The sequence below is a fragment of the Melozone crissalis genome, unplaced genomic scaffold (genome assembly GCF_028551555.1).
Source record: "Melozone crissalis strain CALT ecotype California unplaced genomic scaffold, PUWL_Pcris_2 ptg000038l_1, whole genome shotgun sequence".
Classification (NCBI taxonomy): Eukaryota; Metazoa; Chordata; class Aves; order Passeriformes; family Passerellidae; genus Melozone; species Melozone crissalis.
In genome coordinates, this window is record NW_026535816.1 from 4560174 (window position 1) to 4581721 (window position 21548).

Sequence of the window (21548 nt, forward strand, 5' to 3'; positions counted from 1 at the left end):
CACTGACCCTCAGTGGAGATTCCATCAGAACCAGCATCCTCATTATCCACTGACCCTCACTGGAGACACCATCAGAACCAGCATCCTGATTATCCACTGACCCTCACTGGAGACACCATCAGCATCCTGATTATCCACTGACCCTCACTGGAGACTCCATCAGAACCAGCATCCTGATTATCCACTGACCCTCAGTGGAGATTCCATCAGAACCAGCATCCTCATTATCCACTGACCCTCACTGGAGACACCATCAGAACCAGCATCCTGATTATCCACTGACCCTCACTGGAGACTCCATCAGAACCAGCATCCTGATTATCCACTGACCCTCAGTGGAGATTCCATCAGAACCAGCATCCTCATTATCCACTGACCCTCACTGGAGACACCATCAGAACCAGCATCCTCATTATCCACTGACCCTCACTGGAGATTCCATCTCCCCTCACATCTCAGCAGTGTCTGCTATCTCTACCTACCCGCTGAATCCCAGCTGCAAGAGGGTTCCAGCAAAGCTTGCCAGTTTGCAACCATTACTGAAAGCTTGGTCTAGTGTCAGCTTCTCCTCAGCCAAGATTTGACTCTTTGAGCTCTTATTCTTTGAAGCGAGCTTATGCTGCCCTGTTTGCGTATTTCATTCTGGGCAGCCATCAAAAAGAAACATCACAAGGGAACTAATCAAGCCCTTGTGGAAAGGTGGTGATGCACACTCTTGGAAATCAGCACTAACACGCTGCTGCTACCAAAGGAATTTGGCCTGCTTCAATAATCCATCTGCCAGCACAGGCACTCCTCAGGTTCCAAGAAACTGCTTCCCTCAGGGAGAGCAGAAAGGGACCTGCCTTTCTTGGAAGGCCAGGCTTGAAGGGATTTATGAAACCTCTACACATGAAGCAAACTGGTGCTCACATCAGCAGACACAGGGCAGGGCTGGGAGTGCTGCAGGAACTCCTGAGCCCAGCCCCAGCACCGCAGGGCTCTCCACTCAATTGTGCCCCAGAGCTCTGCACACCCTGGGTGTCACTGGGTGCCTTGTGACATCTCGCAGACACACTGAGATCACCACAGATATTCTGGGAGCACATGTTCGTATTTCACCTCAAATGTCAGCAGGGATACACTAAGGAGGGTTTCAGCAGAAAAGTGTGGCTGCCACACAGCACCTGTAAGCTAACAGCTGATCTCCTACAGAGTAAAACAAGTTACACTGAGAATTACACCCAGGTCTATCTGTCAATGAAAGATCCACTCTCAATCAGCACACACCTCTGGATGTCTTAGAATTTCAACAGGTCCTGCTGCTCGAAAACATCCAGATTGATTTCACTGGAAAGGGATACAGCCATTATTCCATAAAACAGAATAAAAATCGGTCATCCTAAGAAATCCAGCTGCTAATAGAAAAAGGACTGAGCCCAATGTCAGAAAGGTTTTAATTATTTCAATCCAAGACACCCAAGCCAACGTACTTTAAAACAATGCTTCAAAAATGCTTTTCAGCACAGCATCCCAGAATTTTAATGTTACAAAGTAACATTAAAAATTGGTTCCACTACTGTTAAATGTTGGTAAAGTAAGTTCACAAAAATCTGTGTTAGGATGTGATATTTAATATTTATTTATTCCAGTCTTTCAGAAGATTTTGTGTATGTGTGAGAAGAAACAAGGTATTGCATTTTCAAGACTGGGGAGAATGAGAAGATTTAAAATCAAAAGACAACAGAAACTTTAAGTCCTTTGGGCCAGTTATTTCAATCTGCTCATTTGACATCAAAATCAATTGTTCTTTTAGTAATGACAGAGTTAAAAGAAACAGACTGAGGCACAACAAACTGAATCTACCGCCTCAATTACTGCAATTAAGCTTAGCTGAAGTCCTGAGTTTCCAAGCCAGGTCCAGCCTCTAATGTGTGAGGGACCTGCTGTTTCACAAGCACAGGATGCAGCCCTTGCTCACCAACCCTAAGCCAGGATTTGGAGAGGGTGGCAGGCAGAGCAGGGTGTGTGAAAGACAGGAAAATCCATCCTACCATGCGGGTAAATCAATTACCCAGCATTAATGGGCTTCAAGGAAAAACCTAACCAAAGTTGATTTCTTTAATAGCTCATGTACTTCCAGCATGCTTTGATCAGAAACACACACCCAAAACCTTCTCAGCTGAGGAGGCAGTGGTTCTGTGAAGTCTCCCAAGTTGTACACATTACTTCTGAGCTGTCAACAACAGAAGATCCACTGTAGATTTGACTTCAAAGCCAAAAGTTTTAGAAGATTAGAAATTTCTCTGTAAGAGGACTGCACACAACCTGGGCTGACATTTCTGGAGCAGGAGCAGCATACAAGATAACAAGTAGGCAAGCTACTTAACTCACTCCCCATGTTACACAAACAGAGGGAATTTACAATCAGTGCCTCTGTAACTCACAGCTGGCTCCTTTTTGCACTTGCAGTCCAAAAGATGCAGCTTTTTGTTTCAACATTTCATCCAGCTCCTAAATATGAACGCCAGTTTACAGCAGACAGATGTTTTAGACACAGGTCTTAAAGACTTTAATTAGCCAAAGAGAACAAGTAAGCTTCATATTGTTTAAATGCACATCTTCTAATCTAGAGATGATGAATAAAGCCCAGCTGTACACTGTAAGTATTATTATGACTGTGATATGATCTGGGCAAATTTAATTTCCTTATTGCAGCTCAGTGAAGCTCGTGGATCCTCACAGCCCAGCAAATATTCTTCCTGTAGTTCATAATGTCAAAAGTTGTCTTTCAGCGGCAGGAAGGCAAAATTCTCGGAAGTTCAAAGCAATGTGTTTTTAAAATGAATCAGCAGCCTAGGCAAACACTTCCTCATTTGTGTCAAAAGTAGAATTTCACCCTCTGATCAGTGACTTGGCACACCACGGAAACCCTTCCAAAGCTTCTTCCTCAAGCTCAGAACTACTGCTTGTACTTCAACAGGATCTCTTGACTGTAACACCTCCAGTGAGCACAAGCTTTAACTCAAGCCAGCTTCTCACTGGCACAGCACCATCCCAGTACCCCATTAGTTACTCCAGCTTCCAGCCACCAAGTCCTTCAGGGCTTGGTCAGGTCCTCACTTCCTTCCCTCCTCTTGCTGCAGCACTGTAGGCATCCAAACCAGACAATGCATTCAAGCCATGAATAATACTACCCAAGTAATATTCCCTCGCTTGGCTTTTAAAGCTTATGCATTATGGGAAGTTAGTAATTTTTCATTGAATAGATTAAACCACTACTCACTTCTTTCAGCCTTCGAAGTGCATCTATTAAGGTGAAAATCCTAGATTTCTTTTGAGTTGAACCACCTGGTCCAAATGCTTTTTAAGATATTGCACAGAGCTGTTTTCCAGTCATATTAGTACTACAACAAACCTAAACACATTTGGCACGTACCAGACCTTTCATTCAGAGATCTACTGCCAAACTGCAGCTAAATACTTTATATCTTCAGGGAACAAAGCATTGGAACAAGAGGGCAGAGATATCACCAGAAGGAGCAAAGACAGGTGGTTCTATTTATGGCTGACACTTTCATTTCCAGTTTTTGCATATTCCCTCTGGTCCTGCTGGATTTCCTCTCTGGCTGGAAGAAGCCAGCCCTGCTCTCAGCACTCTGCCAGCCTGACAAAGCAAAGCCAACAGGCTGTCACTTCCCCTTCCATCCTAAAGCAAGCCCTGGGAAAAGGAAGAAACTCTCACCCTGCCTGGAACCAAGCTGGGGTTTCCTCACCCTGGCTGCCTCTCCACCATTTCCTCTAGCTCACATATCCTCCACAGGCTCATTTTTCCCCACTGGTTTCTTACAGGCTCTTTTTTGCTTCACACAAAATCAGCTGTCAAACACAAATGCATCACATCCATGTGAATGCCTTCCTTCAGACCATCTTAGAGACTCAATTTTTGTTTTCCTGCACTACCAGTGCTTTTTGGATAAGAGGGCATCACAGCTTTTCCTTAAGTGTACAAGTCAGAATCTGGTAAAAAAAAAAAAAATCTAGAGAATGTACAAGGATGGCATAACTGCTGTATGCATTAAAGTTTGTGTGGAAACAGAAACTTGCAACCCTAAAATTATTGACAAATTTCCAGTTTTAAGAAAACTTTTCCCCACACATGCACCTGCAATTGGAGTCCCTCTGTTGGTGGAGCAACAACAAACACTGACATGAATAAGCTCAGCAGCTTCCTTTCCTGAAGTCTCACTATCTGCCAGTTAAATCCAAATTGAACAGTGAAACCCCGACACTGCAACATCTTAGCACTTCCTAAACTGTTCTATGGAAAACATGTAATGAAACACACATTAAAAAAAGATACACGTGTCATTTTCAAGTCTTGGTTAATGCTCCAGTGTGGGAAATAGATTTGTAAGTAAACTGGCAAAAAGCTGATGTGACAAAAAAGCTGATAGGCCAAGAAACGCCTATAATGTATTGTAATTAGGAAATTACTGAACACTGAAAGGAATGCCCTTGGCTTCTACTGCAGCCCTAGCTGCTTTTCCTGCTTCCTTCTCTCTCCCTTGGATCCAATGGAATGTCTGTGCAATGGACACGTGTTTAAGGTGAGCCCCAAACACCCTACAGTCTGAACCTCACTAAAGCCAGCATTTTGAGTGGCTTTGGTTTTGAGGGTTTGCAATTACAGCATTCAAAGTAAGACTTGATGGAGCAAATCAAGTGACAGTTCAGGGAAAAGCCATCAGAATATTGCTTGGAAAAAGTTGTATTTGTCCAGCTCAGGATAAGCACAAATACTGCTGTAAACCCCACAGCAAAGTTTCACAGAACAGTTGACAGAACACCCTAGTGCCAAAGGCATGGCTTTAATCCCTTTTTTAGTCTCTTGTCACTCTTCCCCCAGATTTCCCTTCCAGTACTCCAGCAGAGACTTTAATGAAACCCTCAGAGCCTGCATGTCCAGTGTGTTGAACTCATCAGGCTGAACAATAACTTGAGAGAAAGCACAGTGCTCTGGGGCTCAGAAATCTCCAGTGCCTTGCTGAAAGGGCAGATGTACCCAGAAGCAGCTCAGAGCAAGGGGAGGAGACGTGCCAGAGAAGGGGAAGGGAAGAAATGTCCCATCCAACTGCAGTAAGGAGTTAAAATATCCCTGTTACAGCCTTCCTGCACTTTGAAGGTATTTTCAGCACTCCCACAGGATTTGTTTTCAACACACAAATCCCTCCTTGGTTTGAGCAAGACAAGGTGTGCTGAAACCTTTCCACTGATCCACATCTGCACTGTGACATTTTCTCTGCTCTTTTGTGAATGGCAAGTTATTAATATACAGACACAGTAGAGGAGTATTTCCATGCACTCTGCAGTCACTGCTGCAGTGGGAGTATGAGCTTTATTTTCTTGAGAAAGGCCTACAGCAATAGCACAGCCCTGTAGAGAAATGGCTGATACAACATATTCCTTCTTTGTGCCTCTGTACATTCACACTGATGTTGAGAACCACCACATTTCCAAACCTGTGACATTCAGCAGCCACAGATCCAGCTGGATACAAGCCTCAGACTTTGCATTTTCCACACAGGCTTTTAAATTCATGATTTCTAATTTAAATCCACAGTCAAGTTTGAATGCATACTTTTACATTACAACTGAAACTGAAGAAGTTTTACAATTGCTGCTGTATTTGGAACAAAGACTCAAGTTCCCAGATCATGACAGCCTTTAGAAAGGCAAAGGAATCATCAGGAAACACCAGCAGTTCACTTCATGGGATCCCTATTGCTATGCAGACATTGCAAACATTAAAAATAACAGAAATGCAAGTTGGGAAGAATAGTGTGCAATAGACACACACATATAAAAAACCCCAAGAGATAAAAAAATCCTGCCAAGACCAAATGTGAGCAACTGAGGAAGAAAACCTGTTCAGAAAAAACCCAACACAACAAATCACAGCCACCCAACCCCAAAAATGGACTCTTCATAAAACTGAAGGCTGCATGCTTGATTTTTTTTTAAATGATTTCTCATCCTAGACTCAAAGATCCATCCACACAACAACCTCCTTCCCCACCTAATCAAGAAGGGATGCAACACAGAGCAAAGGGACATCTGATTAACAGTTGCAACCAGAAATTTCTCCAACCCATTGTTTTAATTCCAAAAGAGAACATTCCACGACCCACACGGTCTGATCCCAGTGGACCTAGGAAGGATCACTAGAAAGTTCACATTCCTCCTCAAAAAAGCTTCAGTAGGTTTAGATGATTTTATTTCTGCAAGTAGCAGACTGGTGCCAAATATTAATAATGCAGTCCCTTAGTTACCACTTACAAATGCTTGTAATTATTTACAGCTCCTGAACACAGGATGGCCTGGATATCATCCAACAAATCCCCAGCAACTCAATTTATTAGAGAATGGAAAACTTTCTACTTTCACTCAGCAGAACAACAGAGGCAATGAGTTCTGCTTGAGGAACAATGAAATCAACTTTTCAGCTTAGAAAAGTGGCAGGACCAAGATCTACAAACTCCTCAAACACCATGGGGACACCAAACAGAGCCTGGCTGAAAGGCTCATAAGAGCACAGCCCTTCACACGAGGTGGAAAGGCTCTGGAAACTGCCTGCCAGGCAAGGGCAGGCCTAGGAGCTCCTGTGGTTTGTGTGGCCTGCACAGAGAGGTAGGAGCAGCTCATGGACAGGGATTCTGCTGAGGGTTACCTGCACTGTGAAGTCCCTGAGCTGGAAATAACTGCAGCCCTAATGCCCCTCCTTCACCAGGAGCACTCACAGCCCTGCTGGAGACACAACTCTAGAGCAACTGGGTCTTCATGACACACAGGGGTCTCTCTTGCCTTCATCTGCTATCAGTAAAAGAACATTATCTCCATCTCTAAGTTTTCAGAGAAACTTCTATTTACAAGTACGACATACATGGCATGCTGACAGGGAAAGTGTGAAATACACAGCATCCTCAAAAAGCCTTCCAGGTCAGCTGTGTCTTAACTTAACTCACCTGCAATTATCACCCTACCACCACTCAGCACCAGGTGGAACATTTGAACTGAATCAATAGACATCACCAGTTTAGCAAAGCAGTTTGTAAAAGCTTAGCTTATCAGGAAAAAGCCCAGTCTAATACAGGTTTATATGCTCGGTGTCTGCTCTCCTAAATGGCATTTCAAATGCAGTTTTCACAGCTGAAGTCCCCTGCAGCAGCACTGAGCAAGGAACCCCATAAAAGTCAGCAGGCACAAAGCACCCAAAACAAACACCAGAAAGGCAGCCTGAGCCCCACCTTGCCTCACTTCAGTGCCTACACGCTGCCCCACTCACCTCAAACCTCTCCTACAGCGCCACAGCTTTCCTATCATTGAGTAAAACTCTTAATTCTCTTTTAAAAAGTGCCAAAGAGCCACTAAAGCAGGCAAACTGTTACTGATCAGAGAATCATTAAGGTTGGAAAAGACCTCCAAGATCATCAAGCAAACCTTTGACCTTTGATTGCACACAGGGAAAAACCCAACCAGACAAAAACGCTTAGAACAGAAAAGAATCACATATTTCAAAGGATCATGGACTAAACAATAGATACAAAGAGTTGTGGCTTTTTTTAAAAGTCCTACTTTTCTGAAATGGTCCCTTCAATCTCATCCACTATTGTGCCTTGACTTTAATAGAGCAATACATACACTTTTTGTATGTATGTTTTCTTCAGTCACTCATCTGGTGCTCAACTGAAATGCTTTTTTATCTGTTGAAGTCCCTTCAGCTCTCTGCAAAGGTTCTGTCTCCTCTTCCACATACACTGAATTTATTTGTTATCCCTAAAGGTACAAGCTTAAATTTATATTCTCTAAATTCTGGAGTCACTGACTAAACACAAAATATTTACCCTGAGCAATTAAACTGACAAATGCAAAGGCACTTTCATTACCTTCATGTTAAATCACTCCATCTCTGTTTTCATAAATATGAGTATGAGCTCCTCAGGTTTCTGTCCCACTTCAGTCTCCCTCCAGTATCAGTGCCCCAAATTTCACCTTATAGCAAATCACTGGTATTAATATTCTGTCACTGGTACTGGTGTTCTTACTCCAAAATAAAAAACTGTTATATTTTGATCCATTTAAGATTACAGACCAAAAGTGGTGCTTGCTTTGCTGAACAAAGCTCATGGGTATTACATTTCATGCATGCATTAGAGAATAACAACACGAGAACCCCCTGCAGTATTTTTAACCTTTTGACTTGTTTTGCTGCAAGTGTCTCTGCAGTCCCCTTCTCTCTGCTCCAGGTCCTGCTCAGCCTGTTAAAAGCTGTATGTCCTTGCACTTCCTTCTACTCAAACACAGAGCACAGATAAGCAGGCAAGCTTTATCTCAACACTGATACCAGATTCATTCATATCTGTTCCCGTGTACAGTCCTGTGTTCTGCTCTCCTCTGCTGCAACAGGAGGCAATCTCATCTACTCTTTTATGGGACACACTGATATGCTGTAATTCAGGTCAAAGTTTACTTTACAGAGATATCATGGAAGAATTGATGTGTTGTAAGAATCCCTTACCTGCCTCCCACCTTTTCTGTTCCAAAGCTTAGTTCTCCTTGCTCCTCACTTCCACCTGTTCTAGCCTGAATGTCACTAAGTCACCTATCTGCTATTAAACCTCATCTCATTTTCTCCTACCAGATAACATTATCAGCTCATTGACTGAAGGATTAATGCACTGAATTGCTTTTTCCTCCTTTAAATGAGTTTAGTTGTGCTCCTTTGATCTGACACTAAATTTATGTTTGCAAAACAGTTCATTCCTTGAACTCCTTTCAGTTTTCCATTCACACTTTATCAAGTCTGAGGAAGTATTAAAGCCATGACATAATTAACATCCTACATAGATCAGCCTCCCTTTGAGTCCAGCTCGATATCCTTGTTTACCAAGGCAGGGATTCCTTTGTGCACCTCTCCAGTGTTGCCCTGGGAACTGCCAGTCAATAAAGCCCTTCCACCCTCAGTCACTTTCTCGTGCAGGTGTGACATACGGAACAGGGCTCAGTGGAGTTAGAAAGGGCACATGTATTTCTCAAGCAAGCCAAGTGGAAATTGCCAGAATCAACGCTCCTGACTAATCCTTACTCAGCTCGCACACAGTAACCATGAATCAGTCTGATAATAGTTTATTTAATACAGGGCTAGGTGGGTTTTCACAGTGCAGCACACACTCCTCTTTGGGAGATTCAGAAGACAGAATTCACACTATTTCATTAGTTGAGAAGTTGAAAATGTAACCTTTTAACCCTTTCTAACTGCTAGCTTTTAACCTCCTGGCCTCAGCACTCAGCTGGGTACTCCCATACAGCACTGGTGCTTACCTAACCCCACACTGAACTGCTCAGGGATCAAACCTAATAGATCAAACCTAATCTTGTAGAGAAGTAATTTTTTAAAAAGCTACAAGTCTGAGTAATGACAGTTTGGTGATTCAGAAGTCAAACAGATACCAGCACTGTGCAGTGGAGGGGAGAGATGATGAGCTCACCAGTGAGTGTCATTTAACTTCCCCTGTGGGAGCACACAGGTCAACCCTCACAGGCAGATCACAGCTCAAGTAGCCCTACAAAGCCTCCAGGGTAACAGAGGCATTCCAGAAACACTCTGAAATGTATTTATTTTGTTTGTGAGCTGCTGCTTTGGATAAATTTGCTCCTTTTGTAGAAGGCTGTTTAATCAGCACTCAGGGGAAATCCATCTCCCACCAACAAGTCAAGGAAGAATCTCAATGAATGTGACTCCAGTTAGGATTAAGAAACATTGCTCTGGGTTGGGATGGCACAAGGAACAGTCAAATCCAACTGCACTGAGATGACTGATGCCTACAGCCTGAGCAGTGGGAATGTGAACACTGTGAAGACAAAAGCAGAGCACAGCACAAGGAGCCACCAGGAACAATGTGAGCAGCCCTCTGAAGGGTGGAAAGCAAGGAAAAGCTCACATGTGGAAATGATTGGGATGAGTCCACTTCTGGAAGGATGTGTGGAAAATACAGAACTGCACCGTGAGGGATGATTGAAGAGAAACTCACGGGCTGCTGCCAAACAAAGACTCAGCCAAATTCCGTCACAGGGAGGGGTTACAGGGCTATGCTGGGCTGTATTTGGAGGTGAAAATCTAACCCTTCACTGCCACACACAATGAGGTTTGCTAGAAAGGCCAATCAAAGTTAGCTGTACTCATCCCTAATGTTTCTCCTTTAAGCTAGTGCACCAAGAGTCTCCCAGGTGTCGAAAGGGCAGGGAAGTTTCTTTTTCTGCTTCCTGCAAGTCTTTGGAATCCACTTGGCAGCCACTCCTCCAGGCAAACCTGAGAAGCTGCCCCAGTGTTATTGTGTGACCGGGTTGCCAGCACAGCATCACTCCAAAACATCGTCATGGCCACGCAACACACATGCACCAAAGAGCAAACAGCTCCCAGAACTGAGACAAAAGGACAGAGCCACACACAGGCAATTCCAAGGGGGAATTCTTGAGGGTCTGCGTCTGTAAATACAGTCAGAGGCCAGCTGAGACACCACTTAGCAGGCTTTCCAAAGTCACCAAACAAAATTCAACAGAAACATGGAAAAATAGGTTCCATTGACAAATAACAGAAAGCAGCACTTTTCCAGGTTTGTCAAGGGACACCATCATTCCAGTGGCTTTGGGGCTACAGGAAAATAGCAAGCCACAGAAATCTCCTAAAAGTAGAGGGCAAGTTGGACAAGCAACCAAATATTTGTTTTAAAAAATAAGAAGTATGCACCCGAAATGTGTGCCAGAGAAAGCAGATTACACAAGTGTTACAGCACACCATGAATGAATCCATGGAGGCTACAGCACTTGCCTGAGCAAATCCTGCTCTAAAAGGCACGTTCATCTGGTCTAAAAAGCAGCAAGACCTCTGCAACACTAATTGAAGCACTTAAAGGAACTTTAGGAATCTTAAAATATGGAATAATGATCATCAATACGCTACAACACTACCTGGGTCTCTAGTGAGATACCAATAGGGCATTTTTTGATCACTTTTTCATTACATGGAAGACATTTTTTTGTTCTGCTTCTTTCCAAGGTGTGCAACTATTTGGTTTTAATAATGTTCATATGCTCTAGGGAAAAAATAACTAGAATCACTTCAAGTAGAAGGCACGAATTATCCTGTTATCTGCTGAGTTAAACTTTGTCTTACATTCCATTTATATTCCAAATAAAGTTCAAAATTTTTAGTAAATCTCTTTAATAAGGGCACATTACAGTCTTAGAGAGTGTTTCATGCCACTGAGCACAAGAACAATTCTCCTGAACAGCTGTTTGATAAGAATGGTGCCAATGTTTCTCTGAATGGAAGTCTGGGTAGGTTTTAGAAAGCTTTGCTTCTTGAAAACAGAACATTTAAAACAACTGGCAGCAAGGTGAATGATTCTCAAACGATGCAAGTTTGAGAATCATTCTTAAACAGCAATTTTCTATCTTTTAACACAAACATGTCCCTTCCTCAAAGGCAGCAGAGGTGTGCACAATTAATGGAGTTCAAACCATGTATTGTCTTGGAAAAAAATCTTCTTCCCCTCAGTCTCTTTCCTATATCCCACTTCCTCCAGACTTCCTGGCAAGTTTAACTGGAGACATTGCTGGGCCTCTGCCAATTTTACATAAATTATCAGTTTGACAACAACTTGGACACCTAAGTGTTCAGCTCTGGCAAAGTCAGGTGATGGTGGTGAATGAGCTCCTGAGAGATTTGTGTATCTGAAACACTTCTATATTTGTCCATCTGGAAACCCAGAGGCACATGGGCCAGCAAGGGGAAAGGGAAAAGAGTCAGAGGTCTTCCTGAGTTACTCTTCCTTGTTATAAAAGAGAATTTGTTTAAAATGGCACAATAAATACTGAACAGCTCCACTGTATAGCTCCTGAGATGAAAGCAAGAAGTTGCTTATTTTTCTGCCTTCTGGGTTTCAGTGCCAAAGCCAGATTTTTTTTCATCAAGTTTTTATGTAGATTGATGAAAGAAATGACCCAACAGAGCTTAATCCAAAAATACACACGAAGGTTGCAGTGTAACACGTTTAAAACAGCACTCTTCACACTTCCTGCCTCTCCCACCTCTCCCTCAGGAATCCTCACTTTGTGAGCTGTTTCCTAACCCACAAAAGCAGAAATGTTTATGAAGCCACAAGTTGTATGGCATCAGCAATCCCAAATCACTCTTGTGGGCAAATACTCAGCTTTGAGACCCAGCAGATCCCCCAGGCCTGGATCTTTGCCCCAGCACAAATGTCACCACAGAGGACACTTGGAAATTGTCAGCTTGGAGCACTGACCATGGCAACCCAGTCCCAATGAGCACCAAAACTGCTGTCCCAACTCATCCAGCTGTCCCCAGATGATGCACAGGACTCATGTGTCATTACAAACCAAACTGCTGGGCACCAAACCCAGCATTTTGTCCTGTCAAGGTACCAGAGCAGAGCCCTGATGATCCTGCCCTGTTTCCCACGTGTTCCTTGAAAACCTGCAAAATTCCATCAGTCAGAGCACAATTCTTGGGAGAAGCCCACCCAGAAAGGACAGTCAGAAAAGCTGCACAACGGCATCAGCTGCATTCAATTGTTAAAATTTGCTCTAAAATGGTGAGCTGATAATCCCCACCAGGAATGGGAATGTAGAAACACTTTCTCCAATAGTTGACTGCAGTAATCTTCTCCTCTGCTGGGCTTTTTCTCCTCATCATCTTATTCTTGATCATGACAAAAGCATTTGAGTAAGACAAATAAAGAGCCACTTCAGCCAGGAAAATAAAGCAGGCATTTGCTATGGAAGAGTCCCATGGTCAAGTCAGATAAATGAGGACAGGAATTACCTCATTCAACAAATAAAGCCAAGTAGAGTAATTGAGATCTCATTATTGCCAGCTGGGATAGCTTAAACAGACTGAACTAGATTTTAAAATGCTCTAATAGGGAAATACCCTTCTCTCTTCAGACTGTCTCCTGGCCAGACAAGCTGACCAAGTTACACATGCCTCAGAAGGAGGAAAATGTATTTACATAAAACTCCTAAAATTTCTACCAGAAGTGAAATAGAAAATCCCAACACGAACCCAAACCAGCATGAACTCTTCATCTTTCTACTAAAACAGGAATATCCAACTGCTGGCCCTGGATTTCTAAAGCACAAATCACTTCTAGTACTTCTAGAATTTGGTCCCAAACTGCACAGAAAGCATTTGACAACATTTTGAACAGATTGTTCTATAATTACAGCACATTTCCAGCAATTCTAATGTCTTATGTGACAAGCCCCTCTAAGAAGTCACTGAACCTGACTTGACAGGTTTCTAAAATAAACTACAATATTCAGAGGCTGGTTTGGTCATTGCAGTGAAAATATATTTTAAAGTAAGAAAAAAATAAAGAAGAAACTCTATAAAAACAGGAAGAAAACAACACTATTTGTAATAGAAACTTCCAAGCCATAGTAAATTTGGTATAGATTAAAAACACAGTAAAATGTTACTCTAGGGCAGCAAATTTGCCTAATATTCTGGGACTTTATCAGATTGATAAGGAAAATAAAAGCTATTCCAGGTATCAGAGCCTTCTAAGATCACAAACATATGCAAATTTCTGGATTTATGAATTTGGGCCATGTCCTGACTATAACACAAAAATATTCTTAAGTACGTTGAGGGCACAGTGTTGACACTGACTTTTTTTCCATTAACTCATTGAATTAATTTCATCAATAAAAAAACCAATTTGCAAATGCCAAGATGATATGAAATGCCTTGGCAACAACACATTGGGAAAGGAAACACAGGAATAAATGGGCCTCCTGTCTCTTAGTCAATAATTCTAGAACTTCAAACTGGAAACTGCAACCTGCTCAAGACCAGGTTAAAAAAATATAAACCTCCAAAACAAACGTCTGATTTTTATTTTTTTTTTGCAATCTATTCTAGACCACAGATTCTATCCCTGAAAAATGACCAGGCCATTCAAGTCTATGGGTAAAATAAATATTATTTTCCAAGGTTATGTAGAAAAACTAATAAGCCAAAGTGCAGCAGAAAGCCCAAAACTCAAGGAGATTTAAAATACAATTATCAGAAGTCCTTGAATGAAAGATAAAAATATCAGTAGCACTCAAACCAAAGCCAACTTGCTGCCACTCTCAAAGACTACAATGCATCTGCACAACATAAAAGATGAAAGTTTTGATATTTTAATAGATCATTTTGCTTCAAATTGGAACTGAACTCCTAAATTGTGTAATGCTCAAAAAAAAAAAAAATCCACAGATGACAAAGAAATCCATTCACAACAAGTTAAGGAAAAGAAAACCCAACCAAACCAGTTCAAGGAAACTATAAAATAACAGCTTTGAAGACAGAAAAAACATTCTTACAAAAGCAAAAAAAAAGGAAAAAAGTTTAAAGTTTATTAGCTTTATTTTTTCCTGTTTTTTCTAGGAAGTAACTTTTCCTTCTCACTTCAGCTGATAAATATTCTGCAGTACAGTATTATTGAAAAATTTCTACCAGTCTTCTTGATTTTGTCCATTTTGGTCAGGCAAATTATAAAAGGTAAAGGCACTTTAAGGAAGTTTCCAAGATAAAAAGAACTTGAGATCAAGAATAATAGTGATTTCTGAGTTCTCTGGTTATTTCATTCACTCTTGAAATCCTGCATCAATCCCAAATGGATAATAAAAATTTTAGACTTTTCTGTATCAAGAATACATTCAATTTTTTAAATACATGGATTCCATTCACTTATTTTTTTAGGAAAGTGATTTCAGAGACATGGTGCCAAAAGATGCTGCCTAGGAATCACCGACACCCTCCCCAGAGCTACACAACTGCCCATGGGAAGATGGATTTCCATGCCAGCCACACTGCTCAGGGTTCAGCAATGTGCCTGCTGCACTGACCTGCCCTGTACCTGTGGAAAACAGAGCCCACCAACATCTGCAAGGAAATCCCACCCAAAGCACCCCAAAAATCCCACCCAAAGCACCCCAAACACAAGGATATCCCACCCAAAACCACCCCAAACACAAGGATATCCCACCCAAAGCACCCCAAAAATCCCACTCAAAGCACCCCAAACACAAGGAAATCCCACCTAAAACCACCCCCAACACAAGGAAATCCCGCCCAAAGCACCCCAAACACAAGGAAATCCCACCCAAAGCACCCCAAACACAAGGAAATCCCACCCAAAACCACCCCAAACACAAGGAAATCCCACCCAAAGCACCCCAAACACAAGGAAATCCCACCCAAACCATCCCAAAAATCCCACCCAAAGCACCCCAAACACCCCAACCATCAGCCCCAGCTGCCTGGACTCATGGCTGGGTCCCCTGAAAGCAGCAGGGAACGTCAGCACCCTGGGCCCCAGGAGAGTGGCTGGTGGGCTCTCCCAATGCTGCCAAGGAGCTCTCCTGCTCCCTGAGAGCCTCCTGGCACCACTCCTGCACAGGCCAGCCCAGGAAACTCCAGCACAGCTCCAGCAAGCTGCTCTGGCAGCAGCAGCTGACCCACAAGTGCATCTGACACAGCACACATGGAATAACAGCTTCTCAAATGGCAGCAGGCTGAAAAGGTTACAAATTCCCCATGTGCTGCCTAAGAAATATCTTTTTGCAAGTGACCTGAACAGAGAGTGAAGAAAGACAAACCTTGCAGGCATGGCTCCTCAAACAATCCTGTACTTTACTCATGAAGAACCCACTATCAGGCAGCTCTTGAATCAAATTAAACCATAAACCAGGAACTCGAGCATCAGCTAAAATAAATTTGAAATAATACCAAACACAACAGAAACTATCAATCTTCTTTGGGGCAGAGACTGAAATGTCAGACTATTTTTTTAGGTAATTAATATTCCAGACTAACAAAGCCTGGAGATGCTGTTTTGATCTGTATTCTTCTGCAGAATGGATTAAAGAAGAAATTACATTTCTCAACATCTGGTGAAAGATCAGGTTTCCAAGGAGATGAAGTCTGGGCCTTGGATAAGTAGCCTCACTGCACATTTCCAACAAATTGAGGTAAAAAGGCAGGTGCCATATGCAGCTAATGGCACTGAGTTACCCTGATACCCACCCCATTCCATGGAACAGACATCACAGCTTATCTGACAAGGTTCAGAGCCATTAAATACAAATAAAACTAATTCCATAATCACAACTGAGATTTCTTCCTCACACAAAAAACCCTCAAAACTTAAACAGGCTTTCTAAATAACCCAATACACCAACTCTTAGAGAGAAAAGCCTTCTGATTTTTTTTTAGTGCAGAATTTTTCTGCTTCAATGTCTTGACTTTCAACCATGTAACACCTGAGCACCAGATTGTAATTTCTCCGAGTTCAGAAGCAGAAATGTTCAATAACCAAATTTCAAAAGTTGGTAACTGAGTTCCAGTCAGCATCATCCAGTCAGCGACTGCATTTATCAAAATCAATTATTTCAGGCTGAAGCTCTCAAAATATGATGACAGCCAAAAATTAAAGTTTCAAAACATGTTTACTGTATCAAAGTAAATAGAGAAAGCTTAAATATTGCATTCTGTAAGCTTAGAGAGAACCAAAAAGCCACACAAGATTAAAAATATGTAGTTATTTTGGGCTTCTCTTTGCAGTCATTTGCACATGATATAGAGCTTTTATTGAAGACAACTAACTTCAGAGAACTTCCTGACACTTGGGGATACAAGCAGCTGCCTTTTGCTACTTTTCTTCCCTTTTTTAGAAATAGAAAACTGAGGGTAAAGGTTAAGAATGAAAAGCGTGCAGGTTTCAGAACTGAAAGTCACTACAGGATGCACCGAATTTACTTTGTTTCACTTAACAATGATGTATTCCTTCAGGTTTTCCTGTAGCTCCTGTCAAAGTATAGCAACACAGGCAAGGGGCCCGTGCTGAAAACAGCTTCAAATGTCACATTTGAGCATGGGAACAGCACTTCTGTACTCAGGCAAACTAAATAACCTGCAGGTCTCCTGGTACTTCAATTACCAATTATTATCAATTCCCTTGGAAAACGTGCCTTCCTCACCTGCAGCCCTCACAGCCTCAGCTTTGCCATCAGTCCTGCACAGCCTCCAAGGACTCTGTGCAACTCTCAGCTCCACCACACAAACCCAATGGATGCTCTCTGCTCTCACTCCTGCTTGCCCAAAAGAACCCTTGAGAGCAGGAGAAAAACAAATCTCCTCTAAAGCCCCCCTGCAAACATCACCTTCCTAACACATCCCTAGCCAGGCTCCCCAAGAGGAGCACGTGGTGACAGGGACGTGGCAGCAGCCCCCAATTCCAGCTCTGGCTTGGTGGAACCCCAGCTCCAGCCACGTGGGCTTCCTGACACCAAACCAAGCAGCTTTCCTCATGTTCTCCCTTGTCTGCTCTCCCAAGGAACTTCTTTTACAGAGCTTGATCCTCCACAGCTGGCATCCAGAGAGACAGCGGAAATGCACGGTGTGGAAGAGGATATGGGATAAACCAGCATAAAATCCCAATGAAATGCTGTGGCTGTAGATTATTTTACACACTCAATTTCTACAAGAAGGGGTAAAAACCCAGGAATGGTCATGACAAGCACAAAGCCACAGAAGTCAGGAGGAGTAAAGCCTTTCTCCTTAATAAGCAGCTGTGGTTTAAAGCAACCAGAGAGAGGTCTGGAGTTCCTGATGCTTCAGAGAGCTATTTACATTTGCATATTCCTGCAGGATACAAAACATACATTATGGAGAGGGCAGAGTTTAACCTCAGCCCTCTGCATGAACGTTTACGGAGACAGTTAGCTGGAATTAATACTTAATTGGAACTAACACTCTTTCTTTTCTCCCTTACAGACTTAGCTGCAGCCTGTGTATTATCAGTCACTCACATTTAAAAAGCCCTTTAGATAAAAGAAGATATAAACAGGCAGGATAGGTACTTTTAATATGAGTATGTTAAAAAAGAAACATAGCATTTTGAATGTTGAAGCTCCAGAATTTAAAAAAAAAAAAAAAAAACCTACTGAAAGACTGAATTTTGTGAGATTAGATCACACTCTGCAGCTGACCCTTTCTACCTCACGCACTAAGGAAATACTTTAAAATTCCAGTAGGCATACTTGCTTGCAAGGCAAGAACACACACCCACTTGTTCCTTCACCCTTGTTTTTCAAGCACGAAAACCTTCCCAAAACTGTTATCACCGAGGCACTGGAGTAACAGAGACCTCAGCAATTCCAAACGCCGAGCGATTCCCTTGCCTCCCCAAGCGCAAAACGCCGCTCTCGGGAAGCCGCCCCGGCGTTCCGTTCCCTGCCGGGGGACACCCTTCCTTCCCCTGCGGCAGGCAGGGCGCACGGGTGTCCCCGGGATCCCCGGGAACAGCCCCGGGATGCTCCGTGCGGCCCCCGGCCGGCACCTGCCCGCGGGCGGGACGGGCCAGGGCGCCGCAGCAACGGGGAATTCCCGAGCACCGCCATCCTCCCGCCTTCCACACGGGGCCTCCCCATCCCGGAGCGGCGGCGGAGACCCCGCGGCCCCGCTGGGCAGGCCCGGGAAGGGGCTCCGTGCCCTCCGTGAGGCGGCCCGAGCCTCGCACCGGGGAGGGGGCACGGCCCGGCACGCCCCCCCAGCGCCCCGACCGCCCCTGCCCGAGCGGGACCCCGGCCGGGCTCTGCCCTCCGCGGGTGCGGGACCGGGCCCGCCGGCCAGCCCCGTCCCCCCGGTGCCGCCACCCCGCCCCGGGGCCGCTCCGTAACGGGGCCCCCGCCGCGGTCCCGGCCCCCGGAGACACAGCCCGGCACGGCCGCTGCGGGGTCCCAACGCCGCCATCCCCCGGGCCGGGTCCCCCCGCGCCGCCCCCGGCCCCTCCCGGGACTCCCGCGGCCCCCGGGGGCGGCGGCTCCGCCGGGGCCGCGCTGCCCCTGCCCCCGCCCCCCCCCCCCCCGCGGCCCCCGGCGCCCCCCGCCCGCCGCCCCTGGCGCTCACCGCGGCTCCGCGCGCCCCTCGCCGCGCCGCGCCCGGCCGAAGGGAGGGCGGGCGGGGGTCGCGGCCCCCCGGCAGCGCCGCACGCCCCGCGCAGGCAGCCCCCGTCCCTGACCTACTTTCCGCCTGGCTTGCCACCCGACGGCGCACCACTAACCTACTTTCCAGCCAATGGCACCCTCCCCCGGCCCCGCACCGGACGCGCCCGCCCGCCAACGGCAGAGCGGCTCAGCGCCCGCCTCGCCCAATGGGCGGCCGCCGAGCGGGCAACGCCCGCCCCCCCGAGCGCCGGCAAATCCCCGGGCGGCCCCGCGGCCCCGGCCAATGGGAAGCGCGGCTCCGGCCCCTGGTCCCGCCCCGCGGCCGGGGGCGGGGCTGAGGGGCGCCGGGGGGGCGCCGCCGGGACCCGGATGTGGCGGTGGCGGCCGGGTCGGCGACGGTTCGGGGCGTGTGTGCCCGGGGCGGCGGGGAGGGCTCGGCCTGGCCCGCGCTGCTTGCCCCGGCGGCGCCGCTGCCCGCTCGCTGCCCGGCCCTCCACGGGGGCTCGCCCGAGCCGCTGCGTCACCGCCGCGTGACGTCAGCCGCGGCCGTGACGTCACGCGCCGAGGTGTGAAGGTCATGGCGGCGCTGCCCCAGCGTGGCCGCCGCGCCCGCGCCTCCGCTCCCTCCTTCCCTCGGCGGTGGAACATGGCCCGGACACCGCCCGGTGCCTCGGGGAGCGGTGCCGTGCTGGGACCCGCCGTCCGCCTTTAGGGTCAGCTTCTGTGCCCTCCGCCCCCGAGCCGCCCTGCGTGAGCGTGGCCGTGGGGCCCTTCAGCCCAGCCGCCGGTCCCCGGTGCTGCCGAGTCCCTCCTGGGGTGTGCGGGGTCTGAGAAAGATGACAAATTCAGAAAGTCTCTCTGGGGGCGGTCGCTCTGTTCTCAGTCCCTCCGGTGCTGGGGCAGCTGCTGCAGCCACAAGGTGCAAGCTCTCGGTGTTCCCAGGGCCCAGTCTGGAGCAGGGTTGGGTAGGCCCAAAAAAGGGAACGGAGAAACAGCCCAGGGAAAATTTGGGCTGCTTAGCTAAACTAACGAGCAGAAGCAAAGAGCAAAGTGAGGAGCAAAGCAAAAAGCAGAGGCAGCACCATGTACTGCCCTGTCTGTGTGTCCCACCAGCCGTGGGGGAGCGGCTGATAGCAAAACCAAAACAAAACATTCGCTCTGCAGAGCCAGTCCTGAAGGCACAGAACATGATATCCAGCATGAACAGAACGCACAAATGGGGATACAAGCGTCACAACGTCACCCCAGGGCATTCACACAGCGCACCCTGGAGCCTCCGGCTGGGCTCGGTGTGCGATGCTGGCACCGATGGGGCACACTGCCGGAGCTGCTCGGGGCGTTGGTTCTGTTCAGGTGTGCAAAAGGCCAGCAGTGAGTGTGTAAAGCCATCCACCTCACCATGCTCTGGTCTAAATTTAGCCAATCCGCACAGCAGCGTGCAGGGGATGTGTTGCAAGAGCGTAATCACAGCGGTGCTGCTGCTTTCAAATGCAAATATTTGCTAAATGTGATTGCGTGATCGCTGCATCAGATTGACATTGCCACATCCTCATTGTCTTAACATTTCCTGTGCTGTGATGCCACGTCCCAGAGGTTTGGTTTACGTTTCCCAGGGTAACATCACCGGGGCGGAGTGGATTGCAGCACGGCGTGGTTGTGGTTATCCCAATCCACCTGCACGGGATGTGGGCTCAGCCCGGACTGCATCAACAGCTCCTTTCCACCTCACTGAGCGGGGACTAAACACAGGCAACAAGTGGCCCCTGCTGGATACAAACTGTTCACATCAGGGCACTCCTACTCGGGAGAAGCCCTCCAGCAGAACGAGATAAGAGAAACGCTGTACATGAGCAGGGTGGAAATGTGCACCATGAAGAGAGAGGAGAAGATGCATCCTTCTATTTCCAGCAAAATGGTGCTGCTTTGGTTTGTTTTAGCGCACAGAAGTTATGGAGGTGGAGAAGTCTCCTTGACTACTTCTGTCAACTCAGCCTTTGTAGTTTTGCTCATTGTTTCCACCCATCTGTAGAAATAATCTTCCTTATGGAGTCAATCACATAGTGTCTGTTTTAATGAGCCCAGGGCCTGTTGTAGGGAATGATGCCAAGAGTAATGATCTTTTGCTATTTCTGAGGGAGTGCAGCTTAGCAGGCCATATGTCAGATTTCCCAGTGAGCCATTGTTTTGAGTTGTTTTCACACCGTTGTTTCTGTTCGTGAGATATTAAAGGAAATAACAGCATCTGGTTCATCAAATTCCCAATTTCACCATATAATGATCAGTCCTGTGTTCTGTGACTTCCCTTGAAATAGATTGTCGGGTCAGTACAGGCAGTTTCTATCTGCAGGTGAATCAGGCATCCTATACCTTGAAATTTTAAAGGTGAGGCGCTAAGAAACAACAATTTTAAATTTGACGAGACCCAGTTCAGCTCCTGACACCAAAAAAGTTTGCACCACCCTTCCAGCACACATTTCAAGAGACAAAAG

At 45.9% G+C, this 21548-nt stretch overlaps 1 protein-coding gene across 7 annotated transcripts in view; it reads right to left on the bottom strand.

The window, feature by feature from the left end:
* The window catches only part of BMAL1 (basic helix-loop-helix ARNT like 1), a 51755-nt gene extending 32526 nt beyond the window's left edge, over positions 1-19229 (bottom strand). For 5 of the 7 annotated variants that reach the window (XM_054283624.1, XM_054283627.1, XM_054283626.1 and 2 more), the window contains exon 1: positions 19176-19229. The gene's annotated coding sequence lies outside the window, so the exon portion shown is untranslated. The other 2 variants (XM_054283622.1, XM_054283621.1) reach the window with 2 other exon arrangements.
* Positions 19230-21548: the final 2319 nt, after the last annotated feature.